Source organism: Schistocerca serialis, chromosome 2 (assembly GCF_023864345.2).
Source record: "Schistocerca serialis cubense isolate TAMUIC-IGC-003099 chromosome 2, iqSchSeri2.2, whole genome shotgun sequence".
Lineage (NCBI taxonomy): Eukaryota > Metazoa > Arthropoda > Insecta > Orthoptera > Acrididae > Schistocerca > Schistocerca serialis.
The window spans coordinates 359,592,473-359,609,609 of NC_064639.1; the positions used below are offsets into that span (position 1 = coordinate 359,592,473).

The following is a 17,137-nucleotide window of genomic DNA, read 5'->3' on the forward strand; positions in this document are numbered from 1 at the left end:
AAAGAAGAAATGATAAAGATGAGGAGGAAAAACCAGAAATGCTTGACAAACACCAGGCAGATGAAAATACTGAGATAGGAATTGAAGAACAAGGAGAAAAATGCCACGATATAAGGGATTAATCCAAGAGGGCCAGAAAACATGAGACAATTAACTGTACAAAGAAGTGATGAGAAAATGTCCCTAGGACAGGGTGAAGTAGCAGGAAACCAATGTGAAATGTTAGAAAAAGATCTGTTATAAAAAGAAATTATGGAGGAAGAGTTGAATATGTGTCAACCCCTGATTAATATAGAAGTGTATGGGAAGGCACAATGTGCATTAGTCAATTCAGGATAGTGAAATGTTGGCTATCTCAAAATCTATGTATGAAGTTTTGAAAGACCATCCAAGGTTAACAGAGATGCCAGTGACTGGTGCCAAGGTACTAGGGGCAACACGTAAATTGATTAAGTCCATTACAAAACATGTATGTGTGGAGTTTGGAAAAGGAGGATTGAGTTTGGGGCATGAAGTTTTAGTTGTTTCTGGAAAGGAGGATTGAGTTTGGGGCATGAAGTTTTAGTTGTTTCTGGGATGAGTATGAACTTCATTCTAGGAATGGACTGGATGCTGATATGCAAAGTGGACATGAATTGTGGGACTGGCTGTTTACATAAATACTGAAGGAATGGCTGTTTACATATAAAACTGAAGGAAGGAATAGTTGTGGCAGATTATAAAGCAATGATAGTAAATACTGAAGAGGAAAAAGGAGTGCTACCACTGAAATTATTATATATAAATTGAAGAAACAAAGACGTTATGGAGTTGCAAAGTACTGAGTGGATAGTCTCTGAGGATGAGATGAAAGAAGAAGTTTGAAAAATAATTAATAATCTTGATGGAATACCTGAAGCCCAAAATGATAGAACTAATGAATGTTGTCAGGAAAATCATAAAGGTATTTTCTGACAGGTTGGGGCAAGTAACGAATTTTGAGCACAAGCTTAATATCAAACCACACGAACCATTTAGTGTGAAACACTATCGTATTCCTATTCTTAAGAGGTGAAAGCAATAGCAGATCCTCCAAAATGCGTGAATTGTAAAGGATCATACCCAGCCAATTACAGAAAAAGTCCCTCTTGAATTGAAATGGTGAAGTCCATGCAGTCCAAACAGAGACTGTGAGTGGAAGCTGCTCTCAAACTGGTCCTTGTTCTCAAAGTGCGAAATTTTCCTCTGCTGCGAAACAGAGTCAGTAACAGCAACTGGTGACTGCAGAGGAGCCTGCTGCTCCTCTCACCACTCCTGCCCCCACCACTGCTTACCCTTCCACTGCCACTGTTGTCCCCACCACACAGGATGCCACTGCACCACCTCAGTCAACTGGCAGCCTGGCGATGAGAACCACAACCAACTCAACAGACAGAGCAGCCATGCTCACCCAATTTTATGACATTGCCCACCTGTTAATCAATTTCAACATCAGCAAAATAGTCACCACAGTGAAACCAATGATGGAGCAGCTCCTGACTGCCCCATATAATCTGTCAAAGTTCATGATTACTGCCACAGTTGTGACGTCATTCTTCAATGGATCTTAATCTTAAGGACTCCCTTACCATAGTAAATTGGAATGCAGATGACATTCATCACAAAAAAAACTCCGTAGAACTATTCATAGAAGAACACTAGTACACGAGACTCACCTTATACCTCATAATAACCTTGGGATTAGAAAATATACTATTCATATAAATGATAGATTAAATCATCCTAAAGGAGAGCTGGTAGTCTTAATTAAGAATAGGTTGTCCCATAGTAGTAAGGCTGACATCCTCCACCTAGGGAGAATTGATTCCACTGGGATAGAGATAGAAGTAAACAGGACGACTGTCATACTGGTAGCAGCCTACCATCCTGCTGATGGGACTATTACCACAGTAGATGTAGAAACACTATTAGGCTTAGGTCAGAGAGTGATTATTAAAGGGGATCTAAACTCAAAAAACAAGGCATGGGGTTGTAGAACTGGAAATGTGAGTGTGAGAACCTTGGACAATCTGGAAGAAGCAAAGAATGATATTAATATTGCAGTACCAGAAGAGCCAACATACAACCCTCACAACCAAAACTACTGCCCCAACATACTAGACATCTTTCTAGTAAAAAATTTCTCTTGGGTGTATAACCCAATTGTTCCTACACACTAGTGAAATCAAGGACACAGTAAAATTTCTGCTCACACACACCTTTATTCTCACACGTCCATTTTACAGTTACAGTTGAAATATATCCGCTGCAGAGGGCAGCACAATGTACAGACTTAACAGAACACCAACAGATGGCGTAGGAGTCTTCATTCCCCGACATCCTCCCCACCCTGGTCCATCTCGAGGGGGATGACCAGCTGGACCGGTCGACAGATCTTCATACCATCTGGCTGGCGGAGGATGATGCACCGTATTTTACTGTCTCTGCCATGCCGCACTTCTTCTACCACAGCCCTCTTCCACAAGTGCCGTGGTTTGCTGTCTTCTTGGAGTAGAACAACCCCTCCAATTCTTGGTTTCCTCTGCGAAGGGTATCCCTTCACCTCATGATATTGTCTTAGCAGCAGGAGGTATTCTGTCTTCCACCTGCGCCAGATGTCGTCATTGACCTTTTGTATGGGTCGGAACTACTTGGCAAGGTCCTTTCTAGTTGCTGGCTCTGGCCCACATGGAATTGTTACTAATTTCCCACCCTTTAGAAAGTGGGCTGGCGTCAATGCAGTGTCACTCTCTCCTTGAGTGATGGGTCGTGAATTTATTGCGACTTCTATGCTGATCAAGGTGGTGTTTAAGCTCTCTTCATCCACCTGGGAGCGACCAAGAACTTTCCTCAGGCAGCGCTTGACTGAACCTATCATGCGTACCCACCAGCCTCCCCACCAAGCCGCACGTGGTGGTATGAATTTCCAACTGATTCCATGGTGGGCACAGTAGAGCTGTACGTCAGTATGCTGCATGGTTTTGAAAAGCTCTGCCAGTTCTGAGTTGGCTGCATGGAATGTTGTAGCATTGTCTGAGTAGACAGTGACTGGTAGGCTCCTACGTCCTGCAAAGCGTTGCACGGCCATCAAAAATCTGTCAGTGGACATGTCAATTGCAAGTTCAATATGAATGGCCCGTGTTGTTGCACATGTGAATAGGACCATGTAGGACTTTTTTGTTTGATGTCCAGATTTGACATATAATGGTCCGGCAGAATCGATGCCTGTTACTGCAAATGGTCTTGAAGGCTGAACTCTGTCCAGTGGTAGTGGGGCCTCCATCTCTTCATATCGGCGACTGTGTGTTATCTTGCACGGTAGGCAATAGTGAAGAACTCTCTGAACAGCTTGTCATCCTCACAGAATCCAAAATTCTTCTCGCAGTTCCCCTAACACAATCTGCACACCGAGATGATGCAGTCTTATATGTGTGTGTCTGATGAGAAGCTCAGTGAAATGGTGACGTCCATCCAATATAACTGGATGCTTCTCTGAGTGTGATAGTGCAGCACACTGCAGCCTACCACCAAGACGAAGGATGCCATCCGATATAAAGGGATTGTATCGAGCAATCTTTGATTCCTTGGGCAATTGTTCTCCCTTACGCAATGCAGACAGTTCACTAGTGAATAGTTCCTCTTGAACTCTTCTGATCCAGTAGGTGCGGGTATTTTGTAATTCCAAAGCACTAAAACTGCCGGAAATTCTATTTTTGTTTCTTGTTGTGCTGATAAATCGAAATACAAAGGCAGTTATATGCAGTACTCGCCAATATGAACTCAACCTTGCAATGTCCAGTAGTGGTTCAGTGATGGTGATCAGAGTGACATTTGCTCTCGTTTTGGCTTCTGGCATTGATGGAGGTGGGGCTGAGATTTCCAGTGGCCACAACTGCTTGTCTTCTGAAAGCCATGCTGGACCACCCCACCAGATATCAAGAGTGGCTAGCAGATTTGCTTCTAGTCCCCGCGTGAGATGATCTGTAGGATTTTGGCTTCCCGGACAATGCCTCCATTGGCTGGGTGTGGTGTATGTCAATATCTCTGTCACACGATTACAGATAAATGTTTTCCATTTGTTTGGATCACTCCGTACCCATTCCAAAGTGACTGTCGAGTCGCTCCACAAGGTAGCTCTGTTGGCATCAAACCCTGTTTCCTGGCAAAAGTAATGAAGGAGTCGTGATCCTACCAATGCAGCAAGTAACTCCAACCTGGGTAGAGTTACCTTCTTGATAGGGGCCAGTCTGTTCTTGCTACAGACAAGGTGCACAGTGTATCCAGTTTCAGTAGATGTCCTTATACACAAAACAGCGCCGTAGGCTCTTTCAGATGCATCACAGAATACATGCACCTCTGCAGAGCCACCTGTGCCCAGCGTCCCTATCCATCTAGGAATATGTAGTGATGACAAGTGATGAAGCTTTGAGACCCATGTGTGCCAACGACATGCAAGATCTGTGGGCAAAACTTCCTCCCATGTAAGACCCCTCAGCCTTGTGTCTTGGAAAATTATCTTTGAAACTATCCCAACAGGAGTGAACACACCCAGGGCGTCATAAAACTGAGCAGCTGCTCGAAGAACATTTCTCTTGGTTGCCAGTTTGTCCATTAGATTTTCAGCTATCTTCTCGTAGTCACTGCAGATAGAGTCATCTTCTGTGTTCCAATTAATTCCTAAAACTTGGGTTGTGGTCTTTGTTTCAGGGTCTTTGACATCCCATATTGCCTTCAGATCATTCGAATTAGTCGCCCATTTGGACAGTGGAAGACTTATCTGCTGGAAAAGTTCTGTCAGTTCATGGTAAACAGTTGCAGCGGTGTCGCTGTCTCTAACACTCGCTACGAAATCGTCCATGAATACTGACTTGTTTACAAGTCCTGAAGATGGTTGATATTTTTCACTATTTAGTGCTGCTAGCTCCCTTATGGCAGCTGACAACAGGAATGGGCTTGGTGCAAGTCCAAATGGCAAACGTTTGAAGCGATATGTAATCACGTCATTTGTGGTCATGTAGGCACCACTTCCAGCTTGCTCAACACGATACCAAAGGAACCTCGTGAGGTCTCTGTCTTCTTCTTTCAACGTTAACTGCAGGAAAGCTTGGTCCACATCACACACTAAACCCACCGGAAGTGTGTGGAGTCGTAGTAAGATTGCTGGAATATCCGGAAGTAAATTTGGTCCCTTTTCGAGGGCATCATTCAGCGATAGAGACTCTGGCTCATGTGAGGATGCATCGAAGACTATTCTGTACTTCACACTTCCACTGATGCATTTTTTCACAATGTGGTGTGGCAGGTAGAACGTGTTTCCAGCAGTACAGTCCTCAGGTGCTACCTCTACCTGGTTCTTCTCAATATATTTCGACATGGTCTCGTGGTAAATGACCTTCAGCTCTTCATTCCCTCGCAGCTTGTTTTGTAAGGAGCGAAGACGCGCTTCAGCAGTTGTGCGGTTGCAGGAGAGAGGCATAGCCTTCTTTTGAGGCAGAGATACAACTCTGCGGCCATATTCCACACAGTATGATTCTCGGAATTCCTTATAAATAGGGTGGTCCATGGGTTTTAATGCTCGCTCTTGATGTCCTGTTATCCCGATTGTCTCCAGGTCCCAAAATCGGCGCACTGACTCATCAGATATATCACTGTAGCTACCCTGAATAAAGTTGACAGTTGGTCTGTTGACGGTGGTGCTGGATCTGTTTCCACTGAGAACATATCCAAAGTTTGTTGGGAGAAGAACCAATGATGGTGATACCTTGATTGGTTGATCCAAAGTCACGATTCTCCAGTAATAATCAGTTCCAATCAGGATTTCAATAGGTAGATCTTCAGTGTCTCCTTTAGGATCTGCGAGTGGTGCACCACCCCTCAAGGCCATATCTCCTACATCTTGTGGCACTGTTGGTTGCTGTGAAAAATTATTTGTGCTTTCAAAGGCTGTTACTGATATGTGGGAATTAGTGGAGCACCCCATCATATTAAACTGCACCTTCTTCCTTGAGAGTGATGAACTGTAACTGTATTCGAAAGTAGTTATCTCGAGGATGTCGGGGAATGAAGACTCCTACGCCATCTGTTGGTGTTCTGTTTGCTCTTACCAGTGGGTCCTGTGATACTCACACGAGCAGTCTGTAGGTATGTGAGGTTAGAAGTCATAGTTTCAATTTTATTTACTGTTGAGGTATGGCTACTACAGATAGAAATGTGATGCTCCCCCTTACATTTCGCACAGGACGCCTTTCCCCGTTTGAAACACTGATTTCTGTTGTGGCCACGTCTCAGGCATAGAAAGCAACGGTTCATTGTCTTGAGGGCGTCGATTCTTGCCTGCAAGCTTGCAATCTTTTGGCAGTCTTGGCCCCAGTGCCCTCTTTCGCCGCAATACACACAGAAGGGCTCTGAATTCTGTTGTTTCTTCTTGTCCCTCTTCGTTTTAACCTTTACATGGAAAGCAGATGCTGTTGGTACTTAATTTTCGTGTGGTACAGTATCTCCACGAATTTTGTGTGTGTTGATAGCTCCTTCCACCTCTTCATTTAAGAACTCCATAAGGTTGGTGAGGTTCCCTTCTTCAATCTTTTGCCTTCGGGCATGAACAAGCCAATTTTTGCAAATTTCTTCAGGAAAGGCTCGAAGAAGTTTGGGTGCAAGCACTCTCCCATAAGAGTCCACATTTTCTCCTAGTGCTCGTAGTGCTTGGATGCGCTTATGGCACTCAAAGTAGGTGGAATTGAGAGCCTCTGGACTGCCTGAAGTCGAAGTGTTAAGATTCTCCAAGAAATCCAGGTGACTTTAGATAATTCTGTTCTTATCCCCATATTTGGATTTCAAAATTTGCTTAGTCTGCTCATATGTATCAGCTGTAACAGCAATGCCATCGACCAAGTCCTTAGGTTCCCCATCGAGGTAACCACGGAGGAATATATGCTTGTTCATTGTTGACACCATCGGATTCTCGTCTATGGAAGCTGTGAATTGGTCCCAAAATCGAGGCCAAGCTTCTATATCCCCTGAGAATGCGTGCAGTTTGATAGTAGGCAATTTTATGTCCATACAGGCGTGTTGTTGAGCCGCTGACGTCGTGTTTCTGTCTCCTGAGCGCGCTTCTCCTAGAAGGCCTTTCGCCTTTCGGAGGGCGCGTTTGCATTTATCAGTATATTCCTCACAAGCTTCCGTGTCGGCTTCGTATTCAGAGTCATCCAGCAAGTCCTGTATTGTATCGTTGAGTCGGGTCAACTCTTCTAATGTTTCCTGTAGGCGTTCCTGGAAGTGTTCGACTTCTTCTGCAGCTGTAGAACCATCGAAGGCGTTTATTTGGCTGACGAACGCGTCGCATTCGATCGCAAAGTCGACCGCTTCCGGCGCAGCCTCCCCAAGTTCGTAGCTACTGCTTCTGCCTTCTGCCATGGAGAGTTGGTGGTTTTGCTTTCTGTCGCGAGAGTGCGTTCAAGGACAAGACACACCGTCAGTTGGATGCTATCGCTAAGAGATGGCGCTGTCCTGGAGTGTGAACCGTTAGCAGCCCCTAGTGGTGTTTGTAGATGATGCGACCGTGCAGTTTTCAGCTTCCACGACCTTTAGTAGTGGTCGCTGTTGCTAACAGATGGCGCTGCAGTCTACCAATACTTTAGCAAGTCCCATTTGTGCTTTGCAAATAATACGCCAACTGCCCTCTATTGCTCTGCCACCAACAAACATGCACCAAGTAACATCACATACAAATCAATCGCCCCACAGTGTCCTTTGCTACAGTTTCAGAGCAATGCCGCAACTTATCTGTGTGAGCTGAACGTGGCGTGACGTGATCGGATTTTGAGATTGAAGTCACTCAAAACCTTCTCCGCCGGACACTTGGACCAGCTAATCGCTAGGATGCAACGGCAACTTGCTGTAATGCAACGCTGGGCGCTGCTAAATAAGATAACCATCAACCCGACGAAGACGGCAGCCGTTCTATTCACACGGAGGAAACCAGTTCTGAACGACAGACTCCAAATAGCTGACCAATTTATCCCATGGTCGCTGGGAGTGAAGTATCTCGGTGTCTACCTTGACAAAAAATTACTCTTTACGCAGCATATTGACGACAAGAAGACGGCAGCCCAGAAGAGGGCCAGGTCATTGATTCCGTTCCTGAAGAGTAAGGATCTCAACCCTAAGACTAAACTCCAATTGTATAAGGCAACGGTGGAACCCACAATGTTGTATGGCTCCACCTCGTGGGGAACTACGTGCGTCTTCAACTACAACAAACTCCAAGCGCTGCAAAACATTTGCTATCGATGGATCACAGGAACTCCATGGTGGACAAGAAACGTCGACATCTGCACCGCACTCCACGAGACCACTATACAAGAGAAGTTCCATGACAAGGCTCTACGAGTTTTTGACAAGATCGATGCCCTTAGGGACGAAGTTCGACAATTAGAATCGGTAGGAACGGTAAACCTTGCAAGATGGCACAAGTATAGAGTACCGAAGTCAATAACGTTTCACCCCCCATAGGCAATCTGTCATAACACGAGGAAGAAGTCACACATAACAGCCTTGACACATTTCACCCTCCACAGGAGATAGACATCACCAAAGACAGCAGGCTAAAGGACCCATTGCGTGCCCAAGCCTAACTGAATGTGTAATGAATAAAGTGTTTTCCTTTTATCCTTACATCCCATCCTAGAAGAATAAGTCATCAAGGATGATCTCTTCAGTCCACACTACACACTATATATGAAGGAAAAAAAAAAAATCTCCGCCGGCGTCGAGTCCTCTTTAATGTGTAGTAGCACTCTATCTCTTCATGTCTTCCCGGGTTTCGGCATCAAAATTTTGCTACACACTAGTGAAATCAAGGACACAGTAAAACTTCTGCTCACACACACCTTTATTCTCACACGTCCATTTTACAGTTACAGTTGAAATATATCCGCTGCAGAGGGCAGCACAATGTACAGACTTAACAGAACACCAACAGATGGCGTAGGAGTCTTCATTCCCCGACACCAATGACAATAAACAAGCTCGAATCTGACCGTATTGCAGTCTGCCTGGAAGTAGCTGTTGCCAACCACATAGGTAAAAGCACAACCTACTGCACATACTGGACTGACTGGGAGAGCTATGAACATCTGGTAGGTCTCCACATCAATGGTCTCGCAAATACCAACAAAAAAAGACAGATTGATGAAAATTTGGAGCACTTTGTCAAAACATTGAGCAAATGCTATCCAAGGTTAGTGACAAAGATGCACCAAAACATATGCAAGGACTTTCCCAAAGAAATACAAGAACTACTGAGGTCTAAATGACACTTCATAAAATGGTGGCAGATGTACAGGGATTCAATAGCCAGGAGGATAGCCAACATTCTTGCCCAAGAAGTCAGGACACACTTAACTGAACTCTCAAGCGGCCGATGGGCTCAGTCACTCCACAAAATATAGCATAATCCACTAAAGTTCTGGTAGATTGTAAAATACCAGCAAGAAGCACCAAAGGCCGTTAAACCACTCCATGGCAATAATGACATAGTCTGTGCAGCCTCTGACAAAGCTGAGACAATGCCAATACTTTTGAATGCCAGTGAGGGAGAAGTTCAGTTCGGTTACACCAAACAACACCCATTTTGCAGTAGTTAATTTCTTCACCCAACACACATATCCATCCACACATATACAGACGCAAGCAGACATATGTATATGTGCGGATGGATATGTGTGTGTGTGCGAGTGTATACCTGTCCCTTTTTCCCCCCCAAGGTAAGTCTTTCCGCTCCCAGAATTGGAATGACTCCTTACCCTCTCCCTTAAAACCCACATCCTTTCGTCTTTCCCTCTCCTTCCCTCTTTCCTGATGAAGCAACTGTGGGTTGCGAAAGCTTGAAATTTGTGTGTGTGTTTGTGTTTGTTATTGTCTCTATCAACGTACCAACGCTTTCGTTTGGTAAGTTACAGAATCTTTATTTTTAGATATAAAATTTATAATTGAATTTACTTGTCACTTAGACATTACAATTTTAATAGAACTATAAGAACATTAACATAAAAATGTACAAGTAGGATAACAACATACAAAAAAAAAAAGCTAGAGATTCTCACATCAAAGATTATTTCTATTCTTACATTAACACTGTTTCACACTTTCATAGAAACAGCAAGTATTTAAATGTGAGAAATTACAGATATTTATTATGTCAGGGAAATATTAACTGCGCTTTTATTGTCAATGATTCATAAACTCTTCAATACTGTAAAAACTATTGCTCAATAACATGTTTTTTAATTCTCTTTTAAATATGTGCAGTTTTGGTATTATTTTTAGTTCTTTGGGGAGAGCACTGTAGAGGATTTTGGGTTGGTATAGTACACTTTTGTGATACATAGCTGTTTCATGAATTTCTCTGTGGAAATCATTCCTATTCCTCATTTCATTGTTGTGAAATTCTCTGTTTAATGCAGAAAATTCCTCGTGTTCTTTTAAGAAACATATCCTTTCATATATGTATAAGGATGGTAGTGTCATGATTTTTAATTCTTTGAAAGCATGCCTACAAGAGTCTCTATATCCTATACCTTTTATTATTCTGACTGCCTTCTTTTGCAGTCTAAATGAATGTTTTGTTAGACTGTTGCTCCCCCAAAACTGTACACTGTATTTTAATAAACTGTGCATGAATGAGAAATAAACACATAACACTGTTTTAATATTACATGAGCTTTTAATCATTCTATGTATATAACATGTTCGACTTAATTTTTTTGTTCAATGATATTATACGCTTTTCCCATCTTAAGTGTTCATCAAACCATACTCCCAAGAATTTAGTGTATGATGCTTGTTCAATCTTACACTTACCCAGTTCTACTGTAAGGTTAGTTTTTATTTTATTTGTAATATGTCTGAAGATGATCCACATTGTTTTTTTGGCATTCACAATGGGTCTGTTTTCATTAAACCATCTGTCTGCTTCGTCTGTTGCTAATGTGACTTTTTCCTGTAAGTCAGCTTCACTATTTGCTTTAACAAACAAACTTGTATCGTCAGCAAACAGTACTGCCTCTGCTTCAAATAGTTGACTTGGTAGGTCACTGATAAATATTAAAAACAGTAATCGCCCTAATACAGATCCCTGGGGTACTCCGTGCAAAACTCTCTCGAATCTTGATGAATATGTCCTATCTGCATGGCTTATCTCCACCTTCTGACACCTGTCCGACAGATATGATTCAAACCATTTGTGGGCAACTCCATGTATCCCATAGGCATATAACTTCCTAAGCAGTAACTTATGGTCCTAGAAAATATTGCCCATGCCATAGGCTTAACAGGGGATAATGAACGTATACAAGAGAAGGGCAGCAGAATGGCCATAGATTTGTTTAATCCGTGGGAGAGTGTCATAGAGGTACTGAAGGGGCAGACCCTTGAAGATAGATGCTAACTGTTCCGAGAAAGTCTGTTAACAAAGTTTCAAAAACCGGTCTTAAATGATTACTCTAGGGATATACTACAACCCCCTACGTAGCGCTCACATAGGGATAGTGAAGATAAAGATTAGAATATTTGCTGCACGCACAGAGTCATTCAAACAATCATTCTTCCCACGCTCCATACGTTAATGGAAGAAACCCTACTAACTGGTACAGCGGGACGTACCCTCTGCCATACATCTCACAGTGGTTTACAGCGTATGGATGTAGTTGTAGCTGTAGACGCAGACACTGGGTAGCAGGCGTGGAACAAAAGGGGGGTGGGAGGTGGGTTCATTGGGCTCTTGACCTCCCGCCCCCCCCCCCCCCCCCCAACCTGGCCCCAAGATTATTTTACAATAACGTATACATTTTACCTTTATACATTCAAATTTCTCAGCCAATTTTGAGAAATAAAGTAGCATGATAACTAAGAATCTCGAAAATGGCAAGGATTCTAGAAAACTACAACCTATGTTTAACACAGGATACTTTTTAGTTGTTTGTTTGAGGTGCTACTCACATGGATACAAGAGGACTCCCAAACAGGGGAAAGTTCTCGGAGAAAGGAAAAATATAGTGTAGTAAGGTATTCTTCCTTCAAAAAATTATTTAAAAGTCGGTATTACGGAGGTTTTTAAAAGGGTCGGCACTGAATCTTTTTTGTGGCTGCTTTTGTCTTCCATATTAAAAATATCGTATACCCTCACGCCTATCCCCCCCTCCCCGCCTACAAACTATCGTGTGGGCGCCCTTGCACGGATGGGCCTATGGCCTGACCGCCTGCAGGGAGTATTTCAGACAGGTAAAGGCTGACCATACCTGCAGCTAACGACAAATCCGACATGGCGCCTGAGTCCACAGGTAAAACCAGCGAACCACAGGAAGCTCCTTTCGCGAGAACTGAATAGTTTTTCTTCCAAGGTCTCCCATTCGAGTTACCCAAGGATTTCTATTTCAAACATTTTATTGGCTGTGATCCAGCAAGCGTATGCTATTCAATTACAGAATGTATATACAGCCACTTTGGTTACACAAAATTTTGTCAGTTAGCCACCGTTTCGATTGCACTAGGGAAGTCCTCATCAGAATGATAAGTTACGTGGAATACATGTAATCACATCATGGTTTAAAACATCTGAGCAAAAGTGCTCTCGTCAAACAGAAACTTCATAGGAATATATTAGTTTTTATTCCTATGACATTTCTGTCTGACAAGAGCACTTTTGCTCAGATGTTTTAAACCATGGTGTGATTACATGTATTCCATGTAACTTTTTATTCTCATGAAGATTGCTCCAGTGCAATTGAAACCGTGGTCAGTTGACAAAACTTTGTGCAACCGAAGTGGCTGTATACACGTGCTGTAATTTCTATTACACTTTCGTATGGAGTATACGTACCTTCTACATCCTAATATTGCACTTCTGAATCCATTAGATGTCTGTTGTTGTGCCTATGTGTTAAGGTTTCCAAATACTGGTACAACACTCTAGACTTAGGTGCAATAGCGTCTTGTAGTTGATTTCCATTACGTAAACGCAGCATTATCATAGACCCGTTGCAACAACTCTAACTCTTCCATTCGCCTTTCCTAACTTGTTCCCATTCCGGATTCCTTCCTAGTAGTACTCCTAAATACTTGAACAATGTGACATACTCAAGCTGACCATTCCTAATCTTGTAATCGGATACTATTGGGCTTTTTCTCTTTGTTGCAGCATTATCTTGCATCTATCCTAATTTAAAAAAGCAGTTCTCCATTAAACCAAGCGGAAATTTTGTCCAAGTTTTTCTGCATTTCCTTACGACTATCCAATGACGATACTTCCCTATACAGAACAGAACTGTCAGTTCAGTCTCGTATGGCTGATTGCTGTATCCATGAGGCTCGAACGCACCACGCGGCACTGCAGTGTCAGCCGGGTTGCCTAATCAACAGGCGCATACGATTAGACGACACTAGATGGTAGCTCCGGTCCGGCATACAGAGGGGCACAATGGATTAGAGCGCATATATGCAGAGAGAGAGAGAAAGAAAGATAGAGAGAGAGGGAATGGTCATAGGTGAAATTGCACGTGACTGGCTGATGAGTCGCAAAGACATGTTTACGCCACGGATCCATCTCGATTCGTATGTTTCAAGCGCTTTCCGTGGTTGGAACTTTGTTTTCAAGACTTTTGAAAATGCCTGAAATGTATCTGAGTTATTTTCGGAGTCGTTACGCAATCCGTATGTGTTCGGACTTTGGTCAGACAGCAGGTCGTATAATTTAACGCCTGTGAGCGTAAATATGAGCTTTTAGCTGACAAGAAGACCTTACGGACAAGCCCTCCTCGAGTTTCTTCATATTTATGGTATTTCAATGCCTGTGGTCGGAGATTAATTTCTTAATGGAGTGCGACGCAATTCTGAAAGAAGGAAAGCTCGGAAAAAAATTGCTTTCAAGGATTAGAAGATTCCCAAGCGATGTTACGTCCAAATATTTCGCGAGCATTTACTGAGGCATTGGTAGGTGAATGTATAGAATCGAAGTCTAGTGATCGAGGAGTCTGGTTCAAATCTTGTACGTAGCATTTTTTTACCTATATTTGGTGACAAATGGAAATTTCAATAAATAAATACTGAATCACAATTTTCTAATGAAAATGTAATCTTTTATTTTTAATTGCTGAACACGTGACGTAAATTAAAAATTTATACATACATGTAAATTCCTTATATACAATAATTCTGGTGAACTGGTGGGTTTTGTAAGCTCTTATTTCCATGTAACAAGGAAAGAATGAATTACTGGGCATTTGCAGTAAACAGAGCGGATATAAAATATCCAATAAATAATGCATTTTCAGCTGACTAGCAGACCTTTCTGTAGAAATTGAATCTCTTTTACACAGGGAGAATTCATTAAATGACTTGTCGGGGATACTAGACATGGCAGCTTTTTGCTTCCCTTCTTTACTCAGAGTTTTAGGTGACTGTTTTAGTTTGTTCCTGTGAAAGTAATTCGCTCTCCTGAATATTGCAATGTACTGATACACTACATTCGTCTATACGATCACCAGACTTTACGAAGCCTGTATCTGCCAGTCCTTGCAACTAACTTCATGTTTCACTATCAGTTAATATGATGCAGAACACAGTGCTTCAGTCGATTTCGGTATTATCGCTGATTGCTAGTGCCACTAAGTTGTGAACACATTATTTTTCGCATTTTTAGTTAGTTACTGTAGCACTGTTTACTGCAAAGAAGTGTCCACCTGAAGATATTTTGCTGAACAAATTGCCTTCACAGTACTTTATAGTCTCGTGACATACCACACGTGCCGATTTACTGCCTACATTAGGACTTCAATATCTATTGTGTGTTACAGAAATTTTCTTGTTGTATTTGTTCTTTTATTTAGTTATAACAGGGTAGTGCAATGTGAATTCTCAAAAGTGCTTGTTATTCGTTACGTTGCTCATAAAAGGGATTTACCCTGAATCCATGGTTGGTTGGTTGTTTTGGGGAAGGAGACCAGACAGCGAGGTCATCGGTCTAATCGGATTAGAGAAGGATGGGGAAGGAAGTCGGCCGTGCCCTTTCAAAGGAAGCATCCCGGCATTTGCCTGGAGCGATTTAGGGAAATCACGGAAAATCTAAATCAGGATGGCCGGACGCGGGATTGAACCGTCGTCCTCCCGAATGCGAGTCCAGTGTCCTGAATCCATGAATGATTCTGGAGAAACCTTATTATATTTTCTTACGGCTTCTAACACTTACTCATTGTTGAAACCGGAAGATTGCTTACGATTTTTTCTGTCGTTACGTGTGTTTCATTTTTGACTTCATGCACTTGGTATGGAAAACAAATCTTACAACAACGCAATGTGGAATCTCTGTTCTGGTTAGTGTAGCAATTTGACTCCTGAGCAAGTTTCTAAGCAGAAATTCAGAGATTCCTAAATAATTTTTACATTCGCTGTATCAACTCCACGTACTACAAGAGTAAATAACGCTAGCGAGCTGTATTAGTGTTCTAGTAAGCACACAGTAGTACAAAAAGCTACTAGTAGTGAATTTTTCGCCATTTCATCTTACATTTTTGTCTCAAATACAGAGAGGTATACTAGTGGAATTTACTCTGTGCTATCCTTCGTTCGTACGTTCCGCCGCCGTTTGGCTGAAACATGGCCGTCGTAGCGGTGATGGTCACTCTCTCTCCGTATATACAATAGAGAGACTGAGGGCGCCGCCTTTGCCACAAAATTTTGCTCTGCCGGTCACAAGGCTGGAACTAGAGCTTCGTATTATCCTTCCGCTCTCTGAGTTTGTAAAGCAGGCAGTTACGGCCTTCTTCACGCAGCAGACTGATGGAGCAGGCCATGGGAGCCGTGGAGCGGTGCGAGTGCCGTAGGGGCGGTGCACTCGGAAATCTCCAGCACGTTTGATCCCATGTGGCTTTACGGCCTCGTGTACGAGCTTTTCGTGCACGGAGCCCAACGTCATACGGTAGCCTGCTCCACTCAGGACCAACGCGCTGTTATTCTCTTTTCGCCTGCCAGAGGGCAAACAGCGGTAGATACCAATCGGACAATGAAGAATGTGTATCGGGCAGCATGACTGTCGAAAACCAACGCTGTGGAATGGTGGCCAAGTTCCGCGCTGCTACTTCATGATAATGCACGTCCACATATCGCAAATGCCGTAACGCAGAAGTTACGCCAAATCAATTGGAGACATTCGAGCACATTCCCTATAGTCCTGATCTCTCCTCATGCGATTATCACGCCTTCGGTTCCTTAAAAAAGGTCTTGAAAGATCGACGATTCATATCGGAAGAGGATGTACAGCAGCCAATTATGGAAATTCTTCACACCGCAGGACGCATTGTTTTTCCAAACGGGTATCTTCAACTTAGTAGGATGATTATATAAATGCTCAAGGCGATTTTGCGTGGTTGACATACCGATTCTGGACTGTACGGCCTTCGATCAGAAACTCTTTGAGCGCGCTTTGTGTGTCTAGAGCGCCGCTCGGGTGGTTGCTCGGCCCCTGCTGTTCCCCGTTGCATATCTCCACCGTCTCATGTTTGTGCGCTTCCAGCGCTCTCCGCCCGGGATATGATTGCAGAGATGCTACGACGACGTCGGCAAGTCACCTATGATGTTCTTGGCTCGTGGTCGACGAAGTGGAGCCTCAAATTTAACGCCACCAGAGGTCAGGCGCGTATGTTCACCAGATGGGCGCTGTCTCTTGCCATATCACTTGTCTCCATCTCGGTTGGCCCCGTACCGTGGCCCAGGACGGGAAAATACCTGGGGGTTATCCTGAACAGACGTTTTACTTGATAGATTCACATCGCAGACGCCAGGAACAGGGTTCTGAGGCGATTCCGTGCCTTGTACCCTCATCTTAACCCGACGTCAACGCTGCCTCCACACTGCGACATCACTAACTAGGGCTGGTGATACCCGTGCCGAAATTTGTTGTCGTACTGTGCGGAAAGGTCGCGGCAATGACCATCCAACGACTGCAAACAGTGCAGAGTTGGGCCGTGCAGCTCGCCTTCCGCCCGATTATTCTGCACGTCAGTTCTACGAAGACACTGGCTTCTCACTCTTAAGGGACTGCCTCCGTCAGGCGAGCGTCTGTGTTTAT

The 17,137-nt window shown here is 43.4% G+C and overlaps 1 protein-coding gene across 3 annotated transcripts in view; it reads right to left on the minus strand.

Annotated features, from left to right (window-relative positions):
• The window catches only part of LOC126457178 (uncharacterized), a 175,628-nt gene that overhangs the window by 79,955 nt on the left and 78,536 nt on the right, over positions 1–17,137 (minus strand). The gene's annotated exons all lie outside the window — the stretch shown is intronic.